The 12,321-nt window shown below is 36.3% G+C and overlaps 1 protein-coding gene across 1 annotated transcript in view; it reads left to right on the top strand.

The window, feature by feature from the left end:
* Window positions 1–12,321, top strand: part of ELP4 (elongator acetyltransferase complex subunit 4) — a 281,026-nt gene that overhangs the window by 180,290 nt on the left and 88,415 nt on the right. The window lies entirely within an intron of this gene.

Genomic DNA, 12,321 nt, shown 5'->3' with positions numbered 1-12,321 from the left:
TCTACTCACTTTCTGAGAGAAAACTGATAAACTCAGAGTACAGATTGAGACATATGTATGTGTGTTGACCTGGCCATTGTGGGAAAGTTTCATTTGTCTCTACATGTTTGTGGCAGGAAATTCTGTTTTTCTTGTTTTCTCAATAGGGGTAGAAGATATGAGGCGGGGGTGAGCAGATCTTCATTTGAAAAATAAAAATTAAGTTAAGGGAAAGAAAAAGTAAAATGAACATTTTGGGAGGTAAAAAATGGAATGAGGTAGAGAAAAGGATGCCTAGGAACTCAGGTCAGCAGGTGGGTTAGGAGCAGAGAGGAATGGGTGGCAGGCTTTTCCTCCTATCTCCTCTTTTCCTTTAGTAGTCAACTCTAGCTTTGGAAATGGGCATGGACCCTAATTTTGCTATTGCTTCAGACTTAAGGAACCTAGGAGAGAGAAGAGATAAAATTCAGGTTTCAATTCATTAGTATTTATCAGGTTTAGAACTATAAAGTGCTAATCTAGTTCAGCCTCATTTAGGTACATTTTAAAATTCAATTTGTTTGCATTAAACTCTGTGGTTTTTAGGAAACTTATTTCTGTGGTTCATAGTAAGATCAAATCTGATACTAAAGCAGATGGGAAGAGATGGAATACTCAAGGATTTTGATCTCTGAAGACACAAAATAGAAAATATTTAGGGTAGAAGCACTATATATAAAATCATGATTGAGTTGAAAGAAGAAATTTGATAGCATTTTGGTTAAATGTTGAGTTATAGTAACAGATTATTTTTAAATCAGGCCATCTGTTAAAGCTTGCCGATTTTCTAAGACTAGAACAAGAGGTTATTTGTGTTTTCATGAAAATCAGTCTCTAGCCAAAATACTCTAGGAAAAAACAGATGCCAATTAGAAATTCATTATTTCTTCATTCATAACCTCCTAAATGTTATTGTCCCTTTGTGGAATTAAAGTATATCAGTATTTATTTATTTAGGTGACAGTTAAATTACTGTAACATCCCACAGAGTTTTTTTGCAAAAAAAATTGATCTTTGAATATCAATCAAATTTAAGACAATCCTTTCAGCCCTGCTTTCCTAATAGACTATTACAGTAGTAATATTGTTTAGTATAACAAAATAATCAAGGACTAGTAGAATATTTTGGGAGTGAGTGAAAAAAAAAAAGACCAATGATTGTATCCCATTTCATTCACCATTATAGGATTTGTTTTGACCTCACAGCACAATACTATGCATTCAATAAAGGTTTTTAGCTATGTGGGTGGCACAATGGATAGAATGTTGGGTTTGGAGTCAGGAAGCCTCATCTTCCTCAGTTCAAATGTGGCCTCAGACTTATAAGAATATTAAAGAATTACAGATATCCTCTTTCCATTGAATTCCTTAAATTTTCTCTTATTTACTATTTTAGTAAATTTAGTACTTTTTTCTCTATTGGGTCTTTCTTTGAACTTCATATTTTCTGTGTAGGTCTGGTCTTTTCCTCAGGAGTGCCTGGAAATCATCTATCTTATTTTTTTCCCTGAAAGAATATACTAAGTTTTGCTGGATAATGACTCTAGGTTGTAAACCTAGATCTATTGCCTTCCTGAATATCATATTCTATACCTTCCGATCCCTTAATGTGGGAGCTGCTGAGGCCTGTATGACCCTGATTATAACTCCATGCTGTTTGAATTGTTTCTTTCTTGCTGCTTAAAGTATTTTCTCCTTGGCTTGGGGGCTCTTAAATTCAACTATTTTATTCCTGGACATTGTCATTTGAGGATTTCTTTTTGGAGGTTATCTGTGGATTCTTTCAATTTCTATTTTATTCTCTTATTCAAGAATATCTGGGAAGTTTTCTTCAATGATTTCTTGTATTATGATGTCCAGGCTTTTTTTTTTTTTAATTGTGACTGCCAGGTAGTCCAATAATTCTTAAATTGTCTATTTTCCAGCCCGGTTGCTTTTTTTAATGAGATGTTTCTTGTTTTCTTCTGGGTTTTTTTTTTCATTCTTTTGATTTTATTTTATGGTTTCTTGATGTCTCATGAAGCCATTAGTTTCTAGTTGCCCATTTCTGATTTTTAAGAAATTATTTTCCTCCATCATCTTTTGAGCCTTCTTTTACATTTGGTCCATTTCTTGCATTGCTTTCATTTCTCATCCCCATTTTTCCATTGCCTCTCTTAAATTATTTTTTGAAATTTTTTTTGAGCTCTTCTAGAATCTGAGTCCAATTCACACTTTTCTTTTGGACTTTTCATGAATTTGCTTTGCTTTCACTGTCCCTCTTTATGTTTTTGTCTCCATAAAAATTCTCTTCATAAATATTCTCTTCATTTTGTCTTCATAAAAATTAGGTGTGGTTTTTTTTTGGTTGTTTTTTTTTTAATATCTCCTTATTTCCCCAGGCTTTTTAAAGGTAGTTTCTGTTCTCCAGGAAGTTGGGTCACCCTCTTAAACTTCGATCCTTCCTTGATGCTACTCTTAGCCTTATTTCTGGGTTTCTGCAAGTTTCCGTTCTTCCAAGATGATGATGGCCTGTGGGATAGGAGATCTAAGAACCACCTCCCAGTACTGATTTAGTTACCTGATAGCTGAGATTCTAGCCATAGGCTTTTGGTCTCACTCTTGGCTTGATCAGGTCAGGTACACAGCAGACTCCCCTAGCCTGGGGCTCTGCTTTGAGGTTTTGGCAAGAGGATCAGAGGGCCTAGCTTCAGGTCTACCAACTACCCCAAACTAGAATCTATGTCCTCACCACAAGCCCAGACTGGGATACACAGATCAGGTTGGGCAGCACAGACTGCCCTGGGCTGGAATTCTGGACTTCACTGAAGGTTTGCTTAGGGTGTGTGTTGATTTGGACCACTGTGTGGCCCTGGGGAAGTCACGTAACCCAGTTTGCCTCAGTTTCTTCATATGTAAAATGAGATAGAAAAGGAAATGCCTTTGCCAATGCATTTATCTTTGCCAAGAAAAAACAGATGGGGTTATGAAGAGTCAGACATGCCTGAAAAATGGCTGAAAAATAACAATAGGAATTTGCTGAGCAGAATTTATAATCTCATAATTTGTTTAAAATAACTTTCCTGCATTTGTTTATTTTGCTTGTAAAAAAGATAATCTTAAAATTTTTATTAATAGTATACATGGCCTGGCACATAGTTGGTGCTTAACACATTATGACTAACTGAATATAATAAGTCGCATGGACAGGTGTCAAAGGTAGCATTTGGTAAGTTTCCTCATTTGCATCAATGTTAAGTGATTGTTTGATTAGAAATTGGGATTGGATCATAACTCTACCAGTTACTAGCTGTATGACCTCTTAGCTTCTCTGAACCTGTTTCTTTATTTCTAAAGTGGAGATTATCTGCCTTTTGAAGTTGTTGTATGGGCCAAATGAAATCATGCATATAAAATACTGTAACAACTTCAAAAAAAATGAAGGATACAAAATAAACCGACATAAAATCATGAGCATTTCTATATATTGCCAACAAAACTGTTACATACATTACAAACTTAAAATTTTACATGTAATTAGCATATCAAACATTTCTGATTTCATTCATGTAAAAATTCCTTCTACTTGTTACTTTTCATATGTAAGTAGATAGATCTTACAAGGTTGCCAGAGGCATAAAGAATTAAAAGTAACCCTTCCACATCTTGACTTTCCTCACCACAGTTTTGATATGTCACTGGACAGCATAAGAAATTAAATGGGAATTTGGGGGCAGTTTTGTGGAAGTGGCAGACAGCACACAAAGGCCAGTAGTTGACACAGAAAAAGGTTTAGAAACTATACAACTTATAACCAAATACTTAACTTGTACACTATTTTACAATAAATTTTTACAATAATTTTACAATAAAGTACCATAAAAAAAAGGAAAAATTCAGACTTCTTCTCTGATACAAAGGAAGTGCCAAAAAATGTTGTACCAATTTTCCAAATCACAGGGACACTACATCCCTAATCCCTGCGCTGTGCTTTGTTCAAGATCATCCAGGTGATGAGGGAGAGGCAGAATTTTAACCCCATGTCATCTTAACTCCAAATCCAGACTTCAGCCTCCCTACTGCCTTTAGAAGATTATATAGATGTAAGATGTTCTGGGGAGCAGGACCTAAGAGTCACTTCACTACCATCTTGTAGTTAACCTCTAGTTCTGGTAGGGCATGGAGAGAGTTTTGTGATTTGGCATTTGGTGCATTTGGCAATTCTGCTTTCTATGCAGCTGGCTTCTCCAAACTACCAGGGAGGGAATGTTGTTAGTATGGTCACATGAAAGCAGGTAGTATGGTCCTGCTCATTCACTAACAGACTGTAGACATCATCCATGGAACTATTTTCTTTTTCAACCATGAAAAGTCCCTTAATAATATTCCCAGAGAGTCTTCCAAATCTTGTCTTCTCTTCAGCTTTCCACACCACTCCCTCCCTTATCCTCTGCAAAGAAGTACTCGACTCTTACTTTTCTGAAGGATTGATGATCATGTGCATTTAGCGCCTCCCTACACCACTGCTGCTCATATATGCCACATCTTAAAAGCTTCTGACATCATCTTCCCTCTTCTCCTTTAAATCCGGTCTCTGAGGAAGAAATAGCTTGTTTTCTGCAGCAGATCACTACCAAAACTCTTCACTGGTGTGCTTAAATGTTCACTTTCTCCCTTTACATTCTGCCCTGCTAACTTGGAAACATGCTCAGGGCTCCTTTGTCCTTAAAAAAAACCTCACCTGACACCACATGCTGTTGTTCTATACCCTCCTCCTTGGCCACAAACTAAGAAAAAACTGTCTGCACTCTCCCTCTCTTATTCCTCCTCCTCTTTCTGACTCCCAACCTCACCCTTCAACTGAAAACTCTCCCTCTAAAATATCTAAAACTGCTGCCTGCCTTCATTACCAAATCTTATGGCTTTTTGCCAGTCCTCATTCTTTTTCACCTCTTGACTGCCCTTTTCTGGATAGTCAATCCTCTCCATCATACTTTTTTCCTCCTCCACTATGCCTGTTCATGACCTCATTGTCTCTTGTTGGATCATCATCCATGTTTTGGCCCCTAATGATAAGTGTGCTCCAAAACTCTTTCCCATTCCCTCTGATCTTCTCTCTGTGTTCTTTCTTAGTTCTTAGTAACCTCATCAACTCCCATGGTTTCATTTATTATCTCTTTGCAAATGACTCCCGCATATGTATGCAGCCTTCATCTCTGTCCTGGGTTCAAGCTCCACAACACTAATTGCCTACTGCACACTCCCATCTAGATGTCCCTTTTCACATGTCCCTCTTACTGTCAAGAATACTACCATCCTCCCAGTCATCCCAGTTCAAAATCTCAGGCTCATTCATGAATTCTTACTGTTTTGCATCCCTTGATATCTAAAATGTAAACAAATCTTGTCAGTTCTACTTTAATAATTCTTATATCTGTCTCCTTCTCTGCTCACTTGGCTACCACCCTTATTCATGCCCTCCTTTACCTCTCATTTAGAGTATGGCTATAGACTTATAAGGCATTACCCCTCTCTAATTGATTCCCCACCCATCTGCTAAATTGATATTAGTAAAGTTTAAGGCTGATCGTGACACTTCTTTATCCTTCTAAATGCTCCTAAAATTAAATGCAGACTCCCCCAACCTTCTTTTCCATATTATTACATCTAATTCACCTCCTAGGAATCCACAGACCAGCCAAACTGTCTCCACTTGCTGTTCTTTAAACAAGACACTCCATTTCCTTTTTCCATGTCTTTGTCCAAGAATGACTCTTATGCCTCAGATATACTCTCTCCTCACTTCTACTTCCCTGAATCTCCAATATTCTTCAAAACTCAACTCAATCACCACCTCCCTTTAGGCTAATGCTTCTCAGCTTATAGTTCTCTCTACCTAAATTATATTTATCTTGCCTAAACTTATATATGTATATTCTGTACATGCTATTTCCCTTTCTGGAACACAAGCTTCTGTAAAGCAAGAAATTTTTCACTTTTGTATTTTTATACCCAACATCTACTACAATGTAGTAGTCTGGCACATAGTAGGCATTAGTTAAATGTTTGCTGATCAGTTTTCTCAGGCTACAATATATAGTTGAATAGACAGCCTCCCTGTATTAGTCCATCAATACCTACATCTTGAACCAACACTATATGATTGGTAAGCTAGATCCAGAATCAAATAGGAAGGGGCTGTATAAGATTTGTACTGAACCTGAAGTAAAAATCCATCTGACAATGGTCTTTCAATGATGTTGTATGCTTCCGAACCATATAACACTAAAATCTCTACGTAATCAAATCATGAATCAACAAAAGGCATTGGAGAGATGTAAGAGGAGGGCATGAATTAGCTACAATATCATACCAGTGAAAGTATATCTACATTCATGAGGCATTATAAAAGAGATCATCCTGGAACTGAGGTTGCCCTAGATCTGAGGCCAGCTCTTTATCCACTGTCAGGCTTCCTCTCTCCTAGACAGTAATATAGCCCAAGGTTGCATGAGCTGTTTGGGCTGACTTGTCATAATAGTACTTATATATTATTTGCTCTGGTATAATGGAGGATAAAAAAAGATCTGGTGAAGGTATCCAAACCAGTATTTTGGGTAGATCCTCTATGGAGGAAGATGAGATGGCAAGGGTAAAATGGAAAGCCTACTTATTAGAAGAGATCACAAAACTTGGCTACTCTCAGCAATGCAATGATCTGGGACAATCCTGAAGGACTTATGCTGGGGAATGCTCTCCACCTACAAAGAAAGAACTATCAGAGTTCTTTTTATATCAGTGTACTTATGGTTTTATTTTGGGGTTTTGGATATGTGTGAGTTTGCTCTTACAATAATGACCAATATGGAAGTGGGTTTTGCATGACAGTATAAATAATTTTTTAAAAATAGACAAAAATGAAGAGATCACAAATCACTGAAATAATAAAATCACAATACTGGTGTGTGTTGCACTTACAGAACCCTAAAGCTTCTAAGTATTTGGTTTTTTTCCAGAGCTATCTAGCCATGTTTTCCACACTATATTTGTGAAATTAATTTTTAGACTCAACTACAGAAATTTATTTTTATCTCTATTAGGATTTATCCTAAAGAAACAGCATGACCTAATAGAGAACTGAGCTCAAATTACAAAACAAACAAACAAAAAAAAAAACCCTGGATTTAAAGTCTTGTCTCTAATGAATTGTCACTGTGTGACCCTGAATTCTTTAAGACTACAAGTTGTATAATAGATGACCACGTGCACTGATAGTTTCCTCACCAGGTATTCACCTCCCGTCCTCCTTGCCAAACCTCCCCCAAAGTGTGTCCGTAGTTTCAGAGTCAAAAATACTCAGACCACATTTTCCTCTTTTAAGGTGATATATTTTATAAGAGATGTTGGCAAACTAGAAGATGCATGTATAGAGTGATCACTTGATACAGTTGGCTTTGTTTAGCCTGAAGAAGACTTAAGAGGATGTGATAGCTCTCTTCAAGAGTTTTAAGTTGCAGTCATGTGGGAAGGAGATTATGCTTGTTCTAAAAGAAAGGGACAAAGTAGCCCTGGATTGAATTTCTAGAGAGCTAGATTTTGGCGTGGTGTGATCTTTACTAAATGGTCACTTAATTAAACTGATATACGGAAAAGGTCCCCCATCCAGATCATGGACCCTATAATTACTTTATGTTTATCTTTTATCTGTTTTGTTTTCCCCACTAGAACATGTTACCTGAGCTCAGACACTTCCATTTGTGACTTTCTACTCCTAGCACTTTGCACAATGCCTCATTTAGAAGTGCTTAGTAAATGCCTCCCTGCTTAATAATTGTGCAGGATATAGTAGAGGGCATTCTGGTACAGGTACCTACTGAAGCAGGTTAACTCTTATGGTTTTTTCCTACTCAAATGCTCTCATTCTCTAATTCTAGTTCTGGTTTAACCTGGTCTTACTGATCCTACAACGTCATCCCCATGTCTTCTTCTAGTTCAAAAACTCCATGATCATAGTCATGTTGCTTCTTTAAATTTTCCATAGGTTACCTTGACAGAGTTGTCGTGACAGATTTCAATTACACCAGCCAGCTTGACTGAATAGAATTTGTTTGGGAGTGCTAGATGTCCTCTATTTTAGAAGCAAGGGTTTCCCCACAGATTTCTAGGCAAGTGCCCAGCACTTTGTGGTCCTTTGAGCAGATATCACATAATATTTGTCAACCTATTTTAAAAGTCTAATAAAAAGGGCAGTTAGGTGGCTCAGTGGATAGAGAGCCAGATCCAGAAACTAGGGAAGTTCTGGGTTCAAATCTGTCTCAGACACTTCCTAGCTGTGTGACTCTGGGTAAGTCACTTAACTCTCATTGCCTAATCCTTACCCCTCTCCTTGCCACTGTATTGAATTTAAGATGGAAGGTAAGATTGTTTTGGGGGGTTTTCTAAGGCTAATATAAAATGGAAAAAGAAAAGAACAAATGTGTCCATTGAGCAAAAGCTTCATTCTTATAGTGAAAGTCAATAAAAACTGGTTAGCCCTCAGTATTTTTATTTTATACAGGCACAGTTCAAATTGTCATTTCCATGAAGTCTTCTTGACCCTCCCCTCTATCTTCTCTAATAAAAACAGCAATAATAATAATCTCTTATCCACAGCTCTTTAAGGTTGAACCAAAGCATTTTCTTGGTCCTTTCTGAAATATACAGTGCAAATATTATCATCCCTATTTTATAGATGTGAAAACTGAGACTTAACGTAATTGACTTGCCTAAGATTACACATAAGAAGCAATGAGGTATAGTGGATATAAAGCTGGCCTCAGATCCAGGAAGACTCAGCTTCACATTTCCTCTCATTTTGTGACTGTGGGCAAGTCACTTATCCTATTAGTGCTCTAGGCACCTCTCTGAGACTACAAGATGCAGACTAGCATTAGTAGAGGGATTTGCCATGCCTGGAAATTCTACTAATGAAATCACATGTTTTGGGCCTGCCCATAATGTTACATAACTTGAAAACATCACATCCAAAATGTTAAGACAGTCTTCTGATTGTAGTGCCAGTTTTGCTTTCATTGCCTTCTACTGCTTTCCCTAGAGCACTTTGTACTTCTCCTGTAGCGCACAGATTGTGCTGGAGTGAAGCACTATTTTCTCCAGTACTCCAACATCAACTCCCTGAGGCCCAAGACTGTATCCCCTGAAGTACACAAAAGCAGGGGTTCAATACATGTATTTGTTGAATTGGATTGGATTGAATTAAACCAAATGGAAATGTACAAAGTCATATATCTGGGTAGCTAACACAGTAGCCATGTTTTCCATTTTCCAGAATACTACATTTCTGGAGGGCTTATTCACTTATAACTCTTTTTTACGTATTCTTGTTAGCTCTCTTTATTTCTCTATAGAAGCCAGCTCCCAGCTGTCAAGTAAATGTTTTCATACACCCTTTAATTCTTTCAAACTCTTGAAGAGTACCATTTATTGAGACCTCGACTCAACACTTCACTTGGACCCAAAAGCCTTAAGGATTAGAGACAATCCAGCCCACTGAGTGAAATTTCAAGTGGCTTAGTTAAACAAGCTCATACAAAGGATTTCAATAATGCCTGTTAAATATACCTTCATTTTAGCTTCTGTTATTAGAATATCTGTTTTCTGTTATGTATGTGATGAATTTCAATACATGACTGAAAATGAATTTCCCAATTCTGACATTATATTTCTGAGCCTGCTAATTCTTTAAAGAAATTAAGAAAAAATAATGAAACCATGTTACACAGGTACTTAATATTTTTAATCTGTGTTAGTACTATGGTAATTAATGCTTATTTTATGCAAACTAGACCGTATCTCTAACTGGACACATTACTGTCAAGAAAATATTACTTGTCTTAATTATCAGTAATGAAGCAGGGATAAGCTGCTCACTTAGATATAATATATCTAATGACCTTTTCAGCTAGAGGTTGTGATGAAAGGTATCAGTTTCACAAATTATGCTTCATTCAGCTTCTGGCCTTTGTATAGATTAATGTTTTGAGGATGAGTTTTAAAGTCAGGCATAAATTGTGTTTAGTGCTTAAAATTGATTTAGTGTCTTTCTTTTAGTACATCATTTTCTCCTTTGTAAATGAATCTTAGCTTTAGTTTTATCTTCAAGCTTTAAAGGGGGGAAAAGCCAGTCAGTGGTAAAATGAAGGATTTTCTCACTTCTGCTGTATTTTTAATAATACCTGATGGAAATGATAGTGGCTTTTACTACGTTATTAAAAATATGAAAGCATATTTAGTGATTAACGTGTCTCTAATTTTTTATTGGATATAATTTAATAAACCTGTTTACGTACTTTAGTATTAGCAAGATCATTATATTATTGTTTCCCTCAAATGGGTTTTTTTGATATGACATAAAACCTATCTACTTTTGCTAGATTTTACACTGTCTTTAATCATACTTTCCTGGCAATGCCTGATATATGTCTCAGTGTAGTAGTGTTTCATTCAAAATGGAAACAGATGTCATTTCTGTTGGTCTCTTACATGGGCACCTGTACAGTGGAACAGAATGCAAGATGCCAACTTCTCTATTAAGACCTGGAGGAGCAGCTAAATGACAGACGCTAGGTCACATAGGTCTGGCTTGGTTCAGTACCTTAGGGGGAAATGCCACCCTCTGTGATAGTCCAGGCATAAAGCTGGGAATTTCATGAATTTCATCCAGGAAACTAAGGTTGTAAAATAAAAGAGATAGCATGCTACTAGTAATTGTGTCATATGTGTGTGTGTATACATAAATATATATATATATGCATATATATATATATTCCAAACATCATTGCTTGGATCTAAAATTTAAAATACTATTTTTTATAGTCATAGAAATATTTTTTCCTTTTAATCTTTTATCCAACCACTGTCAATGAATATTGCAAGAATTGTCTGAGAATTGAGCACATCTTTTTGTCACTTATTGGCACATGGTAGTCACTCAGTAATCAATCAACAAGTTTTGTTTTGTTTTTAAACCCTTACCTTCCGTCTTGGAGTCAATACTGTGTATTGGCTCCAAGGGGGGTCAAGTGACTTGTCCAGGATCACATAGCTGGGAAGTGTCTGAACAAGTATTTTTTAAGTTTCATTGCATTAATGCATTGGAGATACAAAGGCAAAAAGAAAACAAAAACAAAAAACAACCCACAGTTCTTGCCTGCAAAAATCTTACATTTTTTTCATGGAAGATGAGAAAAGTATACCCATTTGTAGATAAGGTAGACCAGTAGTGATGATAGAAGGCATCAAAGGATAATAGATCTCTGACCCTTTCCCCTACTCTGCCTGAATCTAGATTTATCAAAATCTTATTGTTACATAGTCCAAGGAGTCTTGAATAATCTTGATGTAGACACAGGTGATAGCACCCTTTAAAAGAGCCTGAAGGAAATTGTCTTGTTCAACCAAATCAAATACTTTTTCTTAATTAATGAACAATAAGGACAGTGGAATTTTCTTTTCACTACTTCTCTAGTTTATTATATGAAGATAAAGATGCAGAAGGTAAAGATCATTTTTAGTTTGTGAAACCCTACTTTTTCCCTACTGATCCCTTCATTGAGGATGTCTATGATTCATGTATAGATCACTGTCATAAAGATTTTCAGTATCTGGAAGAGTAAGCATTTACTTCAATAGTTAAGCCACCTTTTGTCAGGTTTAACAGATCGAGGATTTTCTTCCTTGCCTTTTGTACCTTCTTCTCCTTGAGCTACCTTATATAGCAATCACTCAGCACTCTCCCAATTATATCACCTGTAGTATGGATCTCCATTATATATAACTGGTCCTCTCTGACTCATTTGCCATCATTCTCTTTAATGCCATTTCTGTTCCTCCATAAACCCAATTGTGCCTGTGATGCTAAAGTCTAGGAGCAGGTCTGTGCTTAATGGAGAAAGCAGTTCTTACCGGTAAACAGTTTTTAAAGGTTTTGCAAATCTTTTACATTTTTCTAATGTTTGTAGTCCTCCTTCCACTTTCATCCTTGAATGCGCTAAGCATCATTTTGATAGTTGGATAGCTATTCAAGCTTTCTTTAAACTGCCTTTACTCACCACCATTTCTCTCCATTTTATAAAGCAATACTATTCATAATTTATTATCCTTTTAAGATTTTAGAAACAAGTTTATATTCTAATCTTACTTTGTTCATGGTAACCGTCTCTTTCCATTTGTCAGATAAGTCAAATATTTGCTTAGACACTTTCTGGGCTCTTTTGTTCTCTTTGTTTCCACAATTAATTTATGTTAGTTACATTTTTGGATTAA

Source organism: Monodelphis domestica, chromosome 6 (assembly GCF_027887165.1).
Source record: "Monodelphis domestica isolate mMonDom1 chromosome 6, mMonDom1.pri, whole genome shotgun sequence".
Classification (NCBI taxonomy): Eukaryota; Metazoa; Chordata; class Mammalia; order Didelphimorphia; family Didelphidae; genus Monodelphis; species Monodelphis domestica.
Note: the sequence above shows the minus strand (reverse complement) of the source record. Positions and strands in the feature narration are given on the sequence as shown.